The 18,071-nt window shown below is 65.6% G+C and overlaps 2 protein-coding genes and 1 long non-coding RNA gene across 7 annotated transcripts in view; 2 read left to right on the forward strand and 1 right to left on the reverse strand.

Moving 5' to 3' along the window:
- Positions 1-18,071, forward strand: part of GSE1 (Gse1 coiled-coil protein) — a 298,010-nt gene that overhangs the window by 180,763 nt on the left and 99,176 nt on the right. The gene's annotated exons all lie outside the window — the stretch shown is intronic.
- Positions 1-18,071, forward strand: part of COX4I1 (cytochrome c oxidase subunit 4I1) — a 327,664-nt gene that overhangs the window by 114,222 nt on the left and 195,371 nt on the right. The gene's annotated exons all lie outside the window — the stretch shown is intronic.
- Positions 1-18,071, reverse strand: part of LOC308637084 — a 35,216-nt gene that overhangs the window by 2,000 nt on the left and 15,145 nt on the right. Inside the window, exons 2-3 of the long non-coding RNA XR_014019549.1 lie at positions 2,195-2,398; positions 1,462-1,663 (exon numbers count right to left, since the gene is read on the reverse strand). This is a non-coding gene — a long non-coding RNA (uncharacterized lncRNA). The remainder of the gene's footprint in view (positions 1-1,461; positions 1,664-2,194; positions 2,399-18,071) is intronic.

Here is an 18,071-nt window from a genome sequence, read left to right on the forward strand (position 1 = left end):
CTTGCACACCACGGTCACCAAGCCACCAGCAGATCTGCCCCTTCCCTCCAGCTGGGACCTGGTTTCTAGAAGTTCAGTGCCCTGTCCTCAGGCCCACAGAGGGTCTCTCCAGGCGCCCACGGTGGCGCGAGGGCTGCAGGTGCCCTGGTGCACAGGTGATGGGTGTCACTCGGGGTCTTTCTGTCATCTCTCAGGGCCTCCGCGAGGCTGGGCACTGCCAGCCCAACTCCCATGAGCCTGGCAATCTGTCTGGACTCCCAGAGGCCCCAGATTCCCACTTGCTTCACAGTGTCCCCTTGAGGCCAGTGACAGGGTCCAGGACCCACAGGAGGGCTGGGAAGCTGGACCTTGCCGTGGCTGTGCCTGCACAGAGGGCAGCTTGCAGACCCGGGCCAGCCTGAGCATGGCCTTCGACTCTGCCTCTCACGTGGGCCTCGGGCGCGTCACCGGGAAGCCGAACGTGGCGCCTCCTTCCAGGGTTTGACAGGTCAGGGATCCAGCTGTGCCTACGCCTGGGCGCTGAGCCGCGGGCCAGCACACAAGCACGCAGTCCCTCGGTCCTCCAGGGCCTGTCCTCTAAGAGCCTCACAAGAGCAAGCAGCAGAGGGGAGCCTGGGACACCCCCAAGGCCTCCTGCGCACGCACAGCTCTCAGCTCCTCCAGGGTGCCCCAGGAGTGACTCGCGGGCCCAGCCATCCAGTGGGTCCCTAGTGGCTGGCTGGGCTGTGTCGTGGTCAGGACGTCTGCAGAGAGGGAGGGTGCTGTGTCGGGCCATCTGCCCCGGCTCCTGAGCACTTGGGGCAGGGCCACGGTGGCCCAGGACCGGGATTGCTCGCTCCGCTTCGTTCAGGAGTTTAAATACCCACTTGTGGCTGCCGTGTGGGAGGGCCACTGGGAGGGTCAGCCGACTGATGGTGCTGGGGGTGGTCTGCCCCGGGGGGAGGGGGCACCCAGGGAAAGGCCAGGAGGAGCACAGGGAGCCCAGGGCCGGTGGGGACCGGGACTGGTGGAGGGCTGGTGCTGGGGTCTGACTTGAGGACAGGAGGGGAGACATAGCTGACCCCGGCAGGAAGTGCCAGGAGGCGGCCTATTCTTGCACTTGGAGAAAATGTGTCATCAAGGTCCCTTTTAACCTGGGGAGGTGTCAGGGTGCAGTCGGCCACAGGCCAGCGCTGTCAGGCCGGTGTTCACCCATCGCTGGTCGGCGCATGCCTGCCACACCTTGGGGACACTTCTGACACCACTGAGGCCTCGGTCCCCACCTCGGCTTGGTGAGGGGCGAGCGTGGTGACAGCCCACACCCACGAGGCCACTGTCCTGCTCCCTGACTCTCTGTGCCCGTTCCTGGCCCTGGCCCTTCCCTCCCCGCATGGGCTTCTCTGGGCGGTGGCCGCTCTGCCGGGCTCTGCCCCTTGGGTGGTGCCGGGGCTGCTGTTTCCCAGCCTGTGTCCCGTGACTTACCTGGTGGCCTGGTGTCCGTGACCCTTGCCAGCCCTGAGCCGCGTTGTGACGCTCCAGTCTGTGGGTTTCCCAGCCACGTCCCCACCTGGGCGTGGCGAGACGCTCTGTCTTCCTCCACCGCTGGCAGGCCCCGTGGCAGTCTGTCCTTGGCATTCTGCCTGCTTGGTGTCCAGCTGGGAAACCGAGTCCAGCTGTGGGGGTTCTGAGGGTGATGGACCCCAAGAGGCCAGACTCCAAGAGCCTGGTCTTTTCTCTCCTCCTGCCTCGCAGCTTGCCTTCCCAGGGCTGCTGCGTGGACCCCAGGGTCCTTCCTGTGCCCCCAGGGGGCACCGTGCCAGCCTTCTGGGTCTGTCATAACCAAATGCCATCGACTGGGTGGCTAAAACAACAGGAATCTTTGTCACCGTCCTGGAGGCTGAAGTCCAAGTCGAAGCTGTGGACAGTGTTGGGTCTCCGAGGCCTGCCTCCTGGGCTTCCTGTGTGTGCGTCCTAACTGGTCAGGAGGGTCCAGCCCCCACGGCACCTCATTGTGCCCCAGTCACCTGTGGGAGGCCCTGTCTCCACACAAGGCACTTCCTGGGGTCCCAGATACTGGGACAGCAACACATGGATTTGGGGTGGACAGAAATTGGCCTGTGATAGATGTTAGTTTTCTTCTTTCTCTTTCTCTCGGAGGGAACCCAGGGCTGCTCTACCACTGAGACACGCCCCAGGACTTTGTTGATTTACTTACTTATTTAATCTGGAGACTTGGTCTCGCTGAGTTGCCCAGGCTGGCCTTGACCTTGGAATCCTCCTGCCTCAGCCTCCTGCCTAGCCGGGGCCACATGTGCTCCACGGTGCCCAGCTGGCCTTTCAGATCTCCTGTTGTCACTGAGGTGTCGTTCTCAGCAGGACAGTGTCTGGGGAGCACCTGGCCTCACCCTGCGGTTGGCACCTGGAGGAGGAACAGTATGACTGCCCCAGAAGTCCCTCTGGCCCTGGCCGCCTGCCCCCAGTGCCCGGCCTCCAGCCGAGGTTAACGTCTAACTGACGGCAGCGGCGATCTCAGGCCACCTGCGCGGGTGCCTTCCGCCCATCTCCTCCGGGTCAGTGCCCCAGGCGAGAGCTGGACCGGATGAGAAGCCTCTTCTACCCCACAGAGGCGAAGGCCTTCAGGGCTTCCTGGAGGTCACTAGTGACCCCATGGGGGGAGTCTAATGAGCCTGGGCCTGGGCTCCCCAGTGTGCCCTTGTTCCACCCTGGGTGGCCAGGCCGTGGCCAGCCCTCCTTGGAGCTGTCCAGCAGCTGCTGCCCCTCTGTCCCCAGGACGCGGCTCTGAAGGAAGAGCCCGTGGCCTGTGGCGCTGAGGGCTTGGCGGGTCTGCTCTTATCCACGGGGTGGAATGACCAGGAACTCGGGGCTTTGGCTGCCCCTGCCCCTGAGGCCCTTGGATTTGGCATTCAGGGGATAGTTCATGAGCCAGGCCCTGCCTGGGTCATGTCCTCCGGGGAGCCTGGGTCGTGTGGACGAGGCAGGCACTCAGGGGTGGTCACTGCTCTCTGAGAGGCTGGAGGAGGCCAGGAGCCAGGGCTTGGAGGGCGGGAGGGGCTGGGCTGGCTGCAGCAGAGGGGAGGGGAGGCCGGAGAGGGTGCAGGGCAGACAAGGCAGGCGGCGGGCAGCAGGGCCACTCCTGGGGTGGGAAGGGCCTGCCCGCGGGTGAGCAGGCAGGTGGAATTGGGGTTGGCGGGCAGGGCTTCCCCCTTGCTGGGAGCCTGGCTCCTGGAGGATGGCGCCAAAGACTCTGGTCCTGGGGAGGCCATGTTGGTGGGGCCAGCCGTGGAGCCCTGGAGGCCTGTGGCCCAGCTCTGGGCAGGTCCTGAGGCTGCGTGAGCCCAGCTCAGTTCTCCTCTGTGTAGGGTGTGGCCAACACCCATGCCCCTTGTTCATCTGGGAACCCAGAGTGCCAGTGTAGGCATGGGCAGGGGCACGAGGCCTGAGTGGGCGAGCGCCTGGGCTGCCACCCGCAGGGACGGTGGCTCCAGCTCCCTCTCCAGACCCGAGCCTGCAGCCCGTGCTGAGTGCCACTTGGTGCCCATCCCCTGCCAGCTGCTCTCTAGCACCTAGTGGGGCGCATGGAAGTCAGACACCAGGCTGGCTGCAAGGGGGCGGCACAGGGACACCCTGCAGGGACCCTGGCCTGCCTGTCCCACCCAGGCCGCCTGCCCGAGCCCCTCCCAGGGTGGTCAGAGCGTGTGTGAGCCCCCTCCCCGCTCGGCAGAGGCAGCCGCAGCCCTGGAGGTGTTTGGCAGGGGGAGCCCCCCACGTCCCCCCATCCCTCACGTCCTGATGGCCCCTCCTGATCCCTCCGTGCCCTGCAGACAGTTCCTCTGACAGAAGCTGACAAGAGCCATTTCCAAGATGGATTGATTCAATTTAGCACAAATTTTTGCTGGATTTGGTGACGTATGGCTCCCTGTTGGGACCACATCGAATGTGACTCTGAAGAGAGAGGGTTTATTAGGCCGGGCAGCGCCGGGCAGGTGGGGCCCAGTGGGGAGGGGCAGTGCCTCCCAGGCCCGCCATCTTGTGCCTCTCCCTAGGGCCCCCGCTGCCCCCAGCCACCCAGCCCTCCTGTCATTAGGGCCCACTCAGCCTCGCTCACAGGAAAATGCTTTGTGAGCCGGCTTTTCATTATACTCCAGGGGCCGGATTTCCATTTTATTCCCAGAAGCGGAGTTTGCTGTTGCCAGGCCCCCTGTGGGAGGCCAGGGCTGAAGGCTGCTTCCCTCCGGGCTGATCAATTCTTAATGGAGGCTTCGCAATGGCAGCCACCGCCCCCCGCCCCCCGCCCGGCCGGAGCCCAGTGTGCCTGCCTGGCCTGCACCCGCCTGCACACCCCTTGCCTTGTGCCCACAGCTGTGCGTGTGAGAACAGGCGGTGGACTCTGAGCTGGGCAGGGGCGGGCAGTTGCTGAGGCTCAGGCAGGAAGGAAGCACTGGCAGGGGTACTGCGGTGGCCAGGGAGGCCAGCGCAGGAGGTCCCCTGGCTCCCACCCAGGAAGGGGGACGGTTGTCAGGATGGGAGCCGCAAGCCCCCACAGCCTGCAGGCCTCACGACTTCCAGTGTGTTCCTACCCCAGCCGCCTGGCAGGGCCCTGCCTCAGGGCCTTTGCACCCCCCTGCCTCTGCCTGGAATGCTCCTCCTTGCATTTGCACTCAGCTCTTGCTGCTGGCTCCTCCGGCCTCTGTTCCACAGTTGGCTGCTCCCAGAAGCCAACCCTGGCCCCCCTGCTGGGTCCCCACCTTTGTCACTAGCCTGCTGCTTTCTTCCCTGGTCTCCCAGCAATGCGGAGAGAGTGCTGGGAAGAGAGGGGGCCCCTTCTGGGACCCATTCAGGTGGCCTTATTTGGAAAAGGGCTTTGATGGGTGGTTGAGGTTTTGAGGGAGGATTACCCTGGACGACCCAGGTGGGCCCCGCATGCCATCGCAGTGTCCCTAGAAGACAGTGGCAGAGGCGGATCTGGGACTCTGGGGTAGTGGAAGTCAGAGCAGGCGGCCACAAGCCCAGGAGCACTGGAGCCACCGGGTGCTGGAGGGGGCAGGAAGGAGCCTCCCCTGGAGCTTCCTAGGGCACATGTCCCGTGACCTTGGACCTCAACCCCCTAGGGCACATGTCCCGTGACCTTGGACCTCAGCCCCCTAGGGCACATGTCCCATGACCTTGGACCTCAGCCCCCTAGGGCACATGTCCCGTGACCCTGGACCTCAGCCCCGTGGGGCAGGTTTCCAACTGCTGCATTCCTGCTCTCTTAAGCCACCAAGTCCTGCATGAGCCACCATGGTCCCCTGTCCTGCAGCCCCAGACACTCCCCCCAGATGCTCCCTAGTGCCTCTGTGTGGGAAGCTCCCAAGGTGGGCAGGGCCTCGCCTAGAGCCCGCCTGCCTGACTGCTCGGAGCTCTGGGCTCTTTGCTTAGATGGGAGTGGGCAGCAGACGTGTGTGCAGTTGGGAGGGGTCTGCCCAGGGCAAGGTGGTCTTCCTGCACACCATCAGCCTTAGCCCTGTGGCGGACAACCCTGGGGTCACCCTGTGGCCCAGCAGGGGCTCCCTGCAGCAGGACCCAGGTTGTGCTCCAGGGCCTGGTGTCCTGGAAGGTGGCCCTGAAGGAATTAGAGTCCAGGACTGGGCCAGGCGGGAAGGACGAACGCAGGCCACAAACAGCATCCACAGGGAGGCCTGGCCTCTGCAGAGGGACCCCAGACTTCCTGCCGCCTCTGCAGACCCAGTGGCTACAGGCACCTGCGCCCTGGCCATCTGCTTGGCCAGCGCTGCCTGGTGGCTGGAGCCCCAGGACCGCCCTGGGTGGCTTTGATGTGTGCTGTTCTCCCCTCTCTCCGAGGCAAATGGCTTATTGATTGCTTTTCATCTCCTCCTCTGAGTAGCTGTAAGAGCTACTTTATATAAACATCAATTACAGGCACGTAATAAATTAAGGGTCCCTCACACCGCGCGCATTAGAGTCCACTCTGATATCAAAGCCTTCCGTCACCCGAGCGGGCGGGCGGGGCTGCTTAGCAGGAGGCTGCAGAGTCTTGGTGCTAATTTAATTGTGTGTCTGCCAGAGGCTGGAGGCCAGAGACCTGGTCAGCCAGCTTGTCCTGGCCAGCAAGTCGTGGGACGGTGGGTGGGTCTCAGCCTGTGCCCGGCCACCTGCGCTCCACCTGGCCCTTCCCTGGCCTTTGGCATTCGGGTGTCGCCCTGGTGACGGGGTTGCGGCCTCAGCAGGCCAGCCTGTCCCCTGGTGGCTCCTGCCCCTGGGCATCCTGCCCCACCTCCTACCTGTCCTCGAGAGCCGAGGCCCCTCCATCTGCAGGGGCTCCTTCCCTCTCAGTTCATCAGCTGGGTGACCGCTGGCCACTCACCCAGCTTCTCTGTGTCCCATGAGGGAGGAGCAGATTCCTAGGTCCTTGAAACAGCGGTGGGCTCTGCGAGCACCTCGAGCCACTGGCCGTCCTGCCCTCATGGCTCCCCAGGACGCCGGCTCGGCTGCCCAGGCCCGCGCTTCTGGATTCCGGGCTCTTCTCTCCTCTGCGGAGCCTCCTGGGAGTGGTTCCCTCCCTGTCCACCAAGGTCAGCAAGGACTCGGGCACCTGCTGCCTGGAACCCCCAGGTTCTCCTCCCCTCCTGAGAGTTGGCTGCTCTTGGCACCCCCAGTGTGTGCCCCAGGCCAGGGCCCCACATTCCACTGACCACCAGGATCCCGGGCCCCTCAGCGATTCCAAGGGGTGGGGTCCGCCAGAGCCTGCCCTTCTGCTCCCCTGGAGCTGTGTGGGGGCCTCACTCTGAGGACCGTCGCGTGTTGGAGCCCAAGGGACACCTGGAAACCCCGAGACCCCAGACTTGGTGGGTCGCCCCAGGCCCTCCAGGTCGGCCGAGCCCCAGCACTGCGGCGGACGGTGAGCTCCACGGCCCTCCTCGCCCTGGGCCTGCTGCCAGGGCCCTCTCCCTCTGCCCGCTCCTCTCCCTCCCAGTTCTCTGCCCCCCGGCCTCCCCCTCCGTCTCCCTCCGGTGAGTCCCCGAGGAAGCCACAGGCCCAGGCCTTGGCCCGGAGCCCCAGGTCTTCCCTGGAAACCACCAGACTGTCGTCCCCCGCCCCCCGGCCGCACTTGGTCCTCCATGTGCCCAGTGGGTGAGGGCTTGGGCCTTGGCTGGGAGGGGCCTGGCCGTGGCGTGTGGCGGGGTCAGGTCTGTCCATTGTGGTCCCTCCTGGGAGTCAGGTGGATGGAGACAGAACCCTAAGGTCACATGCCAGGCTGGGACCCCTTAGGCTCCCGAGCCAGTCCCCCTCTGTGGAGTGGGCAGTCGGGCGAGCATGGCCAAAGGGGCCCCCACACACACAGGGAGAGTCCAGACACCCCCCCCTTAGTTTCCTGCTGGACCAGGTGGAGGCGTCCCGATGAGGCTGCAGCCCGGAGCATCCCCCATTTGCCTGGAGAGAAGTGCCCACCCCGCGCTGCCCGCCCGGCCGCGCCTGAGCTCAGCAGCCTCTGCCTTTTCTTTTTTATCGGCCAGCAGAGCGTCTCGCAGCCGGCCGTTCCGTTTCGTCCCCGGCCTTCCCAGAGTGACATTTACATATTAATATTTCCGAGGGAACCCGCGCAGGCTGGCGCGAGTGCCCACTCGCGGCCCCACATAATGCAGGGAGATAACGCGCCAGCGGCCGATGCCCAGGGAGGAGAGCGCGGCCTGCAGCTCTGTGGCGCCCACTCTGCGCCTTTCTGGGGTTTATCTCCGCTCACAGAGGACGCGCTCTTTGTGAAGGGCTCTGCCTCCCGTCCCTTCCCTTGCTGCTGTCCCTGAGCCGGGCCCAGAGACAGGTCTCCTGGCTCGAGGTGCCCTGATGGGCAAGTGACCTGGAGCGGGCTCAGCCGACTGCCGCCAGCAGGGCTATCTGTCCCCTGCAGAGCCTGCTGGCCATGGCCGATGTCCCTGGTCACATGGACATGGGCCCCAGCAGGCCTGTAGTGGCTGCTGTTGGTGGTGACCAGTAGGGTCGGGTCTTTCTGGGTGCGAGGGTCCAAGCGTGCAGGAGGTCTGTGGGCAGTGAGGTGCTCACTGTGTGTAGGACAGGCCACAAGGGAGCCAGGGGAAACGCAGGGACAACCTGACCACGTGGCCAGGGCCATGCTGTGTGCTGTCTCCATCACCTCCCCCCCCCAGCCCCCCACCCCCATGAGGTCGCCATGTGACCATCTGCATTTCACACTGGACTATGGCCTTGTCCCGAGCCTGCGGGGCATGCTCTTGGGCACACGCAGAGCAGCTGGTGTGCTGGGGATGAGCCACGTGGCGTGGAGGCCCTGAGGCCCGAGCCTGGCACTGAGGTCGCGTACCCAGATGGCCCGGCTCGCGGCCTGGCCCCTCAGACCCTGGTCTGCACCATGGTGACCCGTTTCTGACCCCCCAGATCTGGTCCAGGCAGGGCCAGGTGGAGGATGGCAGCACATGGACCCGCGCCCTGGGCGAGGCCCCAGCCCCTCCCGCGCCACCTCGGGCGAGGGGGCAGCGCCTCACAGGTGCTCCTGGGACGCTGCGGGTTCTGGACATCGCGAGGTATTTTCTTTCTTTCTCTGTTTTTTCCGAGGCTGGGACTGAACCCAGGGTGCTCTGCCACTGGGCCACGTCCCCAGCCCCTTTTGGCTTTTATGTTGAGACAGGGTGTCTAAGTAGCCGAGGCCCGAGTCGCAGGGATTTTAGGCGGCCACCACCGAGCGGCCACTCTGCACCTCCAGCCTCACCCTCGTTGAAATGATCACTCACAACTGGGGAGCAAGGGTCCCCCCTTCCTTCCTGAGGCAGAAGCTTGGGCTCCGGAGAGGCTGGTCAGCGAGAGTGGGCAGGGCCTCTCCTGTGCTGTCTGCACCTGGGCGAGTCCCTAGCTGCGCCTCATGACCACAGCGCCTGAGGCTTCTGACTGCCAGGAGGCCTGGGACCCATGTTGGATTTTGGGCACTGTGACAAACCGTGGGCTGGGCGGCTTGCAACCCACAGAAGTTTATTGCTCCCAGGCCTGGAGGCTGGTCCCAGAGGGAGGATGGGCAGGTGGCCTGGGGCTGGAGAGGACTCTGTCTGCCGCCTGGGTGGCTGTGCCTCCCCAACCCTCCAACGCCCCATGTGGGAGGGAGGGAGAGGCCCCCCCGGCCTCACCTCAGCCTCCTCGCCTCCCAAGGGCCCCTCCTCCTGATGCCACCCCCTTGGGGGTGGGCCCTGGACCTGTGGGTTGGGGACACAGTATTCACACCATGGCAGACGCTGCAAGAGGAGGTGCATGGTGATCTGGGGATCCTGAGGCTCCTTCCTTCATCTGAAGACTCTTCTGGGCCTCATTTGTGTCCACCCCCCACCTCTCAGGATCCGGGAGCCCCTGGCCCGTCCCTCCCTCCCTCCCTCCCTCCTGATTTCACACAAGAGCAAAAGGCTTTGTGAGCAGCTCTGGGAGCTGCCTGGGGGAACAGCAGCAGGGTGCATTCCGGTGGCTGGACCCAGGACAGGGGAGCCTGGCTCTGCAGGCCTCGGATTGCTGGCCGCACCTCCCTGGAGGTGGCTTGGCAGAGAGACTGGCAGAGCCGGTCTTTGGAGGCTGGAAGGCCTCGGCCAGGGCTGGGGTGTCTCCCAGGTCTCATGAAGTTCTCAGGGAGCAACACGGCCCGGCAGATTTGACCAGTGCCCAGCGGCCACTGATGGTAGTCTACTGATGTCCACTGGGGGCTGGGTAGGATGGAGGTCAGAGGGCACCACCAGGCCTGGGGGCTGGTTTTCTGTCTGGGCTTGGAGACATAGGCCTGAAGAGAGACCCTCCACCTGCATGCCCCCCCCCCCCGGGGCCAGTGGTGGCATAGCCAGGACTGAGTCCCAAGCTCTTGTCCCGGGTTCGCACTGTCCTCCCAGCCCAACCTCCCTGGCCCCTCGGCCCTCTCCTGCTGGTGCGGAATTCTGGCCAGGACCAGGCCAGAGGCACTGAGAGTCCTAGTTCCAGTGCTACAAATCGGCTCTGGGCTCAGGACCTCTACGGACATCGGTTTCTTCTTTTATGTAGTGGTGTCCCTGAAGCCTGCTTCCTGCTGGATCATCTTCTCTTGCACTTGAGGGTGTGTGTGTGTGGCCTTCCAGCTCCTCGTGTGGACAGGCAGGAGGGGGTTTCCAGCTCCACCCTTGGAGGCACGGCGCGAGCTGGCACTCAGCCCCGGGTCAGGAGGGCCTCCATATTCCTGTTTTAAGGTCCTCTGCTAATGAGGCCCAGAAGTGCCAAGCACCCCACGGCTCAGGGTGCCAAGGAGAACGGGCACAGCCCACGGGTTTGTCACAGTGCCCGAAAGACCACCTTCTAGCTGGCAGAGCGGCAGGGGACTGCTCCTCGTCTGCCTTCCCTCAGTGCCTGTCCAGGGCCCCCAGGTCGCCCTGACCCCAGGCCTGAGGGGAAGAGGGCCTGGGGCGGCCCGGCCTGTTGCCCTGTTTGGCTGCGGGCGGAGGCGGCCTGGGGACGTAGGGACTTGATGAAGGGGTGGCCACCCCACCCTCAGCCTCCCTGGGGTCCTTGTGGCGGGCTCCCTCCTGCAGGCCCCAGAGGACGAGGGCTGTGCCAGGAGGGTCATTCACCCCTCGCTGCCCCTCGCCTGCCCACCAGGCTGCCCCAGGCTGTGGTCAGGATGGGCCAGGATTGTCGATGGGTGGACAAGGTTAGTGTGGCCGAGACCCCCAGATCCCCTGCCTTTGCCCTCGGGCCTGCCCGGGGCGGGTCTTGGGAGCCCCTGAGGTGGTGTCAGGAGCTGTGCTGGGCGCTGGCCACGCGCCCTGTGGACGCTCAGGACGGCTCACGCGGGGGCTTGGTCCATCCTGCAGATGAGGAAACCGAGGACCCTGGAGGTGGAGGGACTTGCTGAGGGGGGACTGGGGTGGGGGTGCGGTGAGCGGCTGAGGGTGTGGGCATGCGGGGTGCAGTGCACTGGGTGTACAAGCCGTGCACAAGGGTGCCAGGTGAGCGTGTGCCCACGCAGGTGACGTCCCGGCTGCCCCCAGAGCTCCTGCTGCAGCCGGCTCAGGGACATTCTGGGTGATATTCCACTAAGACGCCTCCAGGTCGGGGGAGTCTGGGGGCTCCTGGGTGCCGGGGGCCGGGAGAGCAGGGCTCAGGACCCCCGCTGCCCCCGGCCCCGCCTGGCCACTGGCCGGAGCTGGGGCTGATGCAACTCCCAGGGAGGGAGGGGAGGGGTGGCGGCCTCCTCCTGGCAGCCTGTGCCCGGAACCTGGCGTGGCAGGCTCCCAGGTCAGTGGGGACACTGGAGGTCCCATGCCCATCTTGACAGTCCAGTCTGGGCACCAGGCCCTTCCCTGCTGCCTGGCTGTCACCCTAGTGAGGCAAGGCACCGTGGACCTCAAGGGTGGGGCCCAGGGCACAGAGGGTGGGGCCAGCTGCCCTTCTTTCTCAGGCTCCTGGCCCCTTCTTCCTAGCCCCCTGCTCACCCTGGCCTGGTTCCTGGGGTGGGGACCTGCGTTTCCAGCCCCTGGCCTCCGCCTCCTGTGCAGGTGGGCTCTGGGGGTGCCGTGTCCTCTCTGGCTGCTGGTGGGTCTCTACTCCCTGGACATCAGCAAAAGAGGTGATGGCACTGGGCAGAGTCAGAGCTCGGCCATGAGACAGGCACAGCTGGGTCCCCCTGGTGGCACCTCTTGCCGTCTGGGTGGCTCCGGGGAGGAGCTCCGACCTCAGGGCCGCTCAGCGAGAGGCGGGGGCTCACAGGGGTGCCCAGGGTCCCAGGCCTGGGCCAGCAGGCGGCTGGGGGGCGGCTGCCCTCTGCCTGCATCCCCAGGAAGCCCGGCCAGGCCCACGCTCCCACAGGAGAGGGCGGAGGGGCCGGCCAGCTCCTGGGCAGCCGGTCCACACCCTGCTGCCCTCACTCCTCCCCTCTGTGCCCTTCTGGGCCTCCCGCTACCCATGGCCTGCAGCTCCCTCTGCCTGGGGGTGACAGAGACGCTGAGCTCCTGCCCCCTCAGCCCCCTGGGCTGGCTGGTGGCTCTGGGCTAGGGTGGCCAGCGGAGAGCCTCTGAGGGGCCGGGAAGGGAAGGCAGGTGGCCGGACCGGGGCAGCCTTCCTTGCTGCGGGTTGGTGTGCCCTGGCCCATGTGTCCAGCATCGGCCGGCAGGCCCTTCTGGGTTGCAGCTCCTCATGGTGGGGAGGCCCACGCTCTGGTGGGGACCAGCTAGCATCGCGGGTGGAGCCTGGCCAGCAGATTCACCCGCTGGGACTCCGTTCGTCCCTTAAGGGCAGTGTGGGTTGTGGTTAGACCGTGATCTTTGCCCCCGGGATATCCACAGTCTTACCTCCGTGGTTGCTAGCTGTGTGACCCTGAGGAAGAATTTGACTTCTCTGTGCTCCACTTTCTTCCTGGGCACTGGTGGAGGGTTGGTCCCTGCCACGCAGGTTGCTGAGCCGTAGTGAGCCCCAGTGGGCTCGGGCTGCCTAGTCGCCTTGCCTGAGGCTGGCCTGAGCCCAGCTGGGCCTGGCAGGAGGTGTCGACCTCCAGCCTCTCGCCCACCCTCCAGGACGGCCCTTGGTGGACTCTGCTGGGGACGGGGACCTGCCAAGTCTGTGCCGCGTGAATCTCCCTCTCGGCCTCCCCTGGCTCTGCCCAGGTCTGGGCCTCTGGGCCTCGCTCCCCACCCTGATTGGGCACCGACTCCTGATCCCAGCTCCCTGGGTTGTGTCCTAGGCACCTGCTGTGAGCTGGGCCGTGGGTCCAGGGCGTAGCTCAGGTGTCCTTACTGGACTGCTGGACTGATGAGGGTCAGCGGCTGGAGGGGCAGCGTGGGAACCCAGGCAGCCTGGCACTCGGGTGGCCGCACGCACAGGCCTCAGCAGCCCTGACCTACGGAACCCGGGGGGTCTGCAAAGCCAGGCCATGGGTGGGCAGGATGGGCAGGTCGTGCGCCGGGGGTCAGGAGGTGCCCAGGAGAAGCGGGCTGTGGTCATCGGGGCAGGCCAGAGGGTTGTGGGTGGGGCAGGCCCTCGCCCAGGTTCTCCGGGGGGCACGGGGCTGCCAGTCTGGGGAAGGAGGCTCCCGCTCCCGGCCTCCGCTGGCCCCTGATGATGGATAAGGACGTCCACTCTCTCTCATGGGCGACCAGAGCTGATAATTAGCTTTTAACCTGTCCCCGCCGCTAACGCGAAAAGGCCCCCATTTGTCCTAGGAGCTGCTGGTGCGGAGGACCCACCGCGGCCAGTCTGTGGAGGATGAATTAAGACTCGTGGCCGCAGAAGGAGTCCATCTACTTAATTAAGGAGCGGCAACAAGAGGGTGGCAGATGACATCCACTGCAGACGTGCCCACGGCGCTGCAAAAACATTGCCGTGGTGCCCCGGGTCGGCCCCCGCCTCCACTGCCTGCCCCGTGCCCTCCTTGGCGGGTCAGCGAAGGGTCCAGGTGAGGCCCTGACCGCCGTCACCTTGTGGTCCCCACGTGGCCAGCAACTTCGAGCCTAGAGCCCCTGCTTGTCTCCCTGGGGGACCCTGCCTGGCCTCTTGCCCCGCGTGCTGGCCGGCCTCCCCGCCTCCTGGATCTGTGACCCTCTGGCCTCTGAACCGTGTGCCAAGACGCAAGGGTGCTCTTGGGCTTGAGTCACAGGGAAGCCAGGTGCTGACCACGAGGGAGGGGACTCCCCCAGGTTTGCTGGGAGAAGGGGTCTTCCCAGGGCAGGGGCCAGGGCAAGGCGCAGGTGGAGGGCCGAGGACATGGGGGCTAGCCAGAGTGGGGCAAAAGCCAAGCTGGACCCTCGCCCTGGGCACCAGCACCGCGAGGGGCAGGGCCAGAGTGGGGGAGCGGGGCCAGTGCGGGGCTGCAGAGACCCCGGGAAGCCGTGCCTGGCCTTGCACCCCTCTCCAAGCAGCCTGGGAGGGGTCATGGCCATGGTAGCAGCGCCCTCAGACAGGCTTCCCCAGGGCACGGGGAGAGCGGTGGACAGTGTGCCCGAGAAACCTGTGAACGCCACACGTCATGCTCACAAAGGAGCTAAAGAGCCGGCGCCGTGGCACCCGCCCGTGATCCCAGCTACTCGGGAGGCTGGGGCAGGAGGACCGCAACTTCAAGGCCAGCCTGGGCAGTCGAGCGAGGCCTGGTCTCAAACTAAAAAAAAAAGGGCTGGGGATGTGGCTCAGTGGTAAAGCGCCCTGGTCCAGTGCCCAGTACCCCTTTGTCTTTCTTTTTTTTTTGGAAGAAGCGACCTCGGGAGCACTGGGGGCCACTTGAATGGGAACGTGGAGCAGAGTTGGGTTTCCTCCAGGTTTGAGGGATGAATAGGAGCTGGGCCTGGGGGGGGACGGGCATGTGTGTAGGCTGTGCTGAGCACACCGTGGGCACAGTGCCGACGGAGGGACGGAACTGGGGAGGTGGCAGAGCTGCCGGGACCTGGCGTGGCGGGCGAGCAGCTCCCGGGTTGCTGAAGGTGACGGTGTCAGTGCTGCCACAACCAGATCGCAGATGGCTCCCTGCCCACGCGGAGCTCGCCGCCCCGTGGGGACACACAGGGGACTAATGCCTGTTAACTTTGGATTCGCAGAAGTGACGAGGCGGGGGGGGGGGGGCCTGCTGTTTCCCTCCCGTGGCCAGGGAAGGCCTCGCGGAGCCCGGGAGAAACGGGGACGGTGCGCGGCAGGTGGGGCGACCTGTTACAGGTGGTGATTGACAGCCGCCTGGAGGGGCTCCACAGGCGACGGCCAGCCCAGCCAGGAGGCCACCGAGAGGTGGGAGCTCCCAGGGTTTGGGCAAGGAGCAGCCTCAGCCTTTTGTGGAGGGCCTCCCCGGGCCGCTGTACCCAGAGCAGGCTGCAGGGGGCGCCGTGGCAGCAGGAGGCCCACGTGGAGGCTGCTGGAGTGGCTCAGGGCTGTGGGGACCAGGAGTCTGTCCTGTCCTGGCCAGGCCTTGGAGGAGGCCCCGAGGGCCGGGGGCACCTGCCGCGCCCAGGTGGGAGAAGAGGGGACGCAGGGGGGATTTCACCGGCAGCACCCAGTCCCATCACGGGGAGGCCTGGGCCCCAGAGGGGCAGGGGTCTGTGGGGGCCCCCGGCCTGTGTGGGCCGCCTACCTTCTCCTCCGCCCCTACGCGGGGTCTTGGTTTTCAGAGAGTGTCGCCGACACTTAAAAGCCATTTTTGGCACTTAATCCCCCGAGTTCCGAGTCCCTCCCAGGCCCTGGTCCTGTGTCCTCCTGCCCCACCCACCGGAGCTGAGGAGTCTGCCCAAGGGGAGGCTGTGTGCCCCCTGCTGGACCTGGGCGTCCCTGGGGGGAACCCGAGGGGCGGACTGGGAGGGGGGTGGACAGGCAGCAGGAAGCTGCCAGGGCCTGCTGGTCAGGCCGCGGGGGGGGTTGCCTGAGACGCAGTCTTCCTGGTTCCTGGGAGCCAGGCGTGGCTCTGTCCCTTGGCAGCAGGATCAAGGGCGGCCTGAAGGACACCTTGTTGCGAATTAGAAAAGGGGACGTGGTGGCCCACGCCTGTGATCCCAGCACTCAGGAGGCTGAGACAGGAGGATCATAAATTCAAAGCCAGCCCCAGCAACGCTGTGAGACCTTATCTCACAATTAATAAATAAGAAGGCCGGTGATGTGGCTCGGTCGGTGGTGGAGCATCACTGGGTTCCATCCCCAGTACCAAAAAATAATTGATTAATTAAAAGTAAAAATCAGAAAAGGGGTCCTCCCCTGGGGGAGAACAGTGAAGGCTCAGCTGGACCTCACCCTTGTCCCTTCTGCCCAGCACCTTGTATAGTGCACAACCTGCCCACATGTACCCAGCCTCCCTGCCCTGATGGGAACCTGCTCTTAAAGCCTGGCAGGAAATGGGAAGACTGTCTGGAAGTCCCTGTGGGTAGCGCCTGCCCTCCTGTCGCCCTGGCCCCTAATTTCCAGCTCACTCTCCTGCCCTGGCTCCTTGAAGCCTGTGGAACCATTTAAAAGGCTCCCAACGATATCGATCAATCTCTCTAAAATGGATTATCCCGTATGCCTCCCAGCCCGGCTGGATGCCCTGGGTAAGATCAGAAAGGAATTATGTTAGCCGGAGGCAGAGGGAGCAAGGGCGAGGATGTATCTCCTCCCGGGAGGCGGCCTTATCAGAGTGAACTGTACTCTCCATCTGGGGACAGAGGACACTTTGGGGAAGCCGGAAAGAAACCATAATCTCTCGATTTGCAGCTGCTCGACACGAGCGGCGGGGGGGGGGGGGGGGGGGGGGGGGCCGGGGGCCGCGGGCCGCGAGGGCCATTTTTCCTGGAAGCCTTTCCCTGGCGAAGTCAAGCCCTTGTAGACACCCCACAGCCACCGGAGCCTCTGGTGACAGAGCTGTGCCCTGCCCCCCAGGATTGCAGCCCACAGCTGGGGCCCGGGGACAGCTCGCTCGTTAAAATTTGAGACACAAATGGAAGATGGCAATCTGCAGCCTCCGAGCGGCGGCCAGGGGATCCGAGTTCCGCTTAATGGAGGGAACGAGGAGGAGGCCACTGTGGCCTCCAGCCTCCCTCTGAGACCGGGCGCTCACGGCCGGGTGGGCAGAGCGCCGGGTCCCAGGGCACCGCCCTCCTCTGTGGCTCCACTGCCCACAGGCTGGCCCTAGAGGGCACTTGGCCACTCTGCTTGTCCCTGCCCAGCCGGAGAGGCGGCCCTGGGCGGGGTCGTGGCCCTGGCTGAGCCCCTCCTGGCCGGGCCCCGCGGGAGCGGCAGCTGCTGTTGGCAGTGCCCGCGGCTGGCGGGCTGCGGGCCCTGCAGGGCGGGTTCTTCCCTGGGGAGGGGCGCCAGGGCAGCTCAGGGCTGGCAGGGGGACAGACAGGAGGCTGTGGGCAGCGGGCAGAGCCCCGGGGGCTGCAGCCTGGCAGCCGCTCCTCGTGGTCCCCAGGGCAGGGGGCGGGAGCGGCCACTGCCATCTGTAGAGTGGGCTGTTTGGGTGAAAGTCCCCCCACAAAGGGCGCCTGGGCAGCTGGTGGCCACTGGCGACAGGCGCAGTGTTTTGTCCCAGGCTCGGGTCCCTGGTGCTCAGAGAGCGAGTGGTGTGCCATGGGGGTGGCACCTGCCCATTGGGGCAGACGGTGAGGGGCCCCCTCCCGCCTCCACTGAGCCAGGGGATCTGGGTGGGATTCCTGGGGCCTGGAGGGTGGGCGTGCTGCCCTGGAGCCCCAGGTGGCCTCGCAGACACCCTCTCCGCCCTCCCGCTGCCCCTCGCTGCCCGGGGACGGGCCTGGATGTCCTTTGTGTGAGGTGTTTATTTGGCCAAGGGACTTGGAGTCCGCGGAAATGGGGGCGGGGGGCTCCCTTGTTCTCCCCTAGGACAGACCGGATGGCCCTGGGTCCTGAGACAATGGCCCGGGGAGGGGCCAGGTGCTGGGCCCAGGACAGGAAAAGGACAGCCTGAGGGTAAACAGACCCCACCGTGGAGTTGAACTTGGGCTGGTGACAAGAGGTCCCTTGGGCTGGTTGAGACTGTTCCCTCTCCTGAGCCCTCAGAAGACCATGCACCCCATGGTCTGAGGCGGGGTGGGCAGAGGCCGGACGGGGGTGTCCTGGGAGTCAGTGACCAGTGGCCAGCGTGGGCCTTGCCCCAGGGTGCGAGCGGGGCACGAGGCTCTTAGGAGCTGCCTGTGCCTCGTGTTCCTCGCAGACTCGGTAGCCAGCAAGACGCGAGAGCCACCCCCAGGCCACAGCTGGACAGGGGTGGTGGGATCTGAGCTGGGCGCACTCCGTCCAGGCCCTCGGTCCCCCCCCCCCCCGTGCTGACCCCACCGGTGTCTGCAAGTGTGCCGGCCGTTCCCTTCGGGGGGTCCCTGTGGCTGGCTCAGGGCGGAGGCTGTGTCTGTCTGGTCCCACGTTGGGCTGAGGGCAGGACACACTGCTGCTCTGGCCTTGGGGCCTGCCCACAGATGTCTTTTGGGGCCACCTGTTCTGAGAAGGGGCAGGACCTGGCACAAAAACAGCTCTGTCCTGAGTCCTGCCGTGGCCTGGGTGCTGTGGTGACAGTGGGACTGCAGGGGCTTGAGGTCTCCCCAAGAGTACGCAGGTGCCCCCGGCCGGTCCTCACCACATGGCTCCCTGCTGCA

Source organism: Spermophilus citellus (genome assembly GCF_964194105.1).
Source record: "Spermophilus citellus genome assembly, chromosome: 18".
NCBI classification, from domain to species: Eukaryota; Metazoa; Chordata; class Mammalia; order Rodentia; family Sciuridae; genus Spermophilus; species Spermophilus citellus.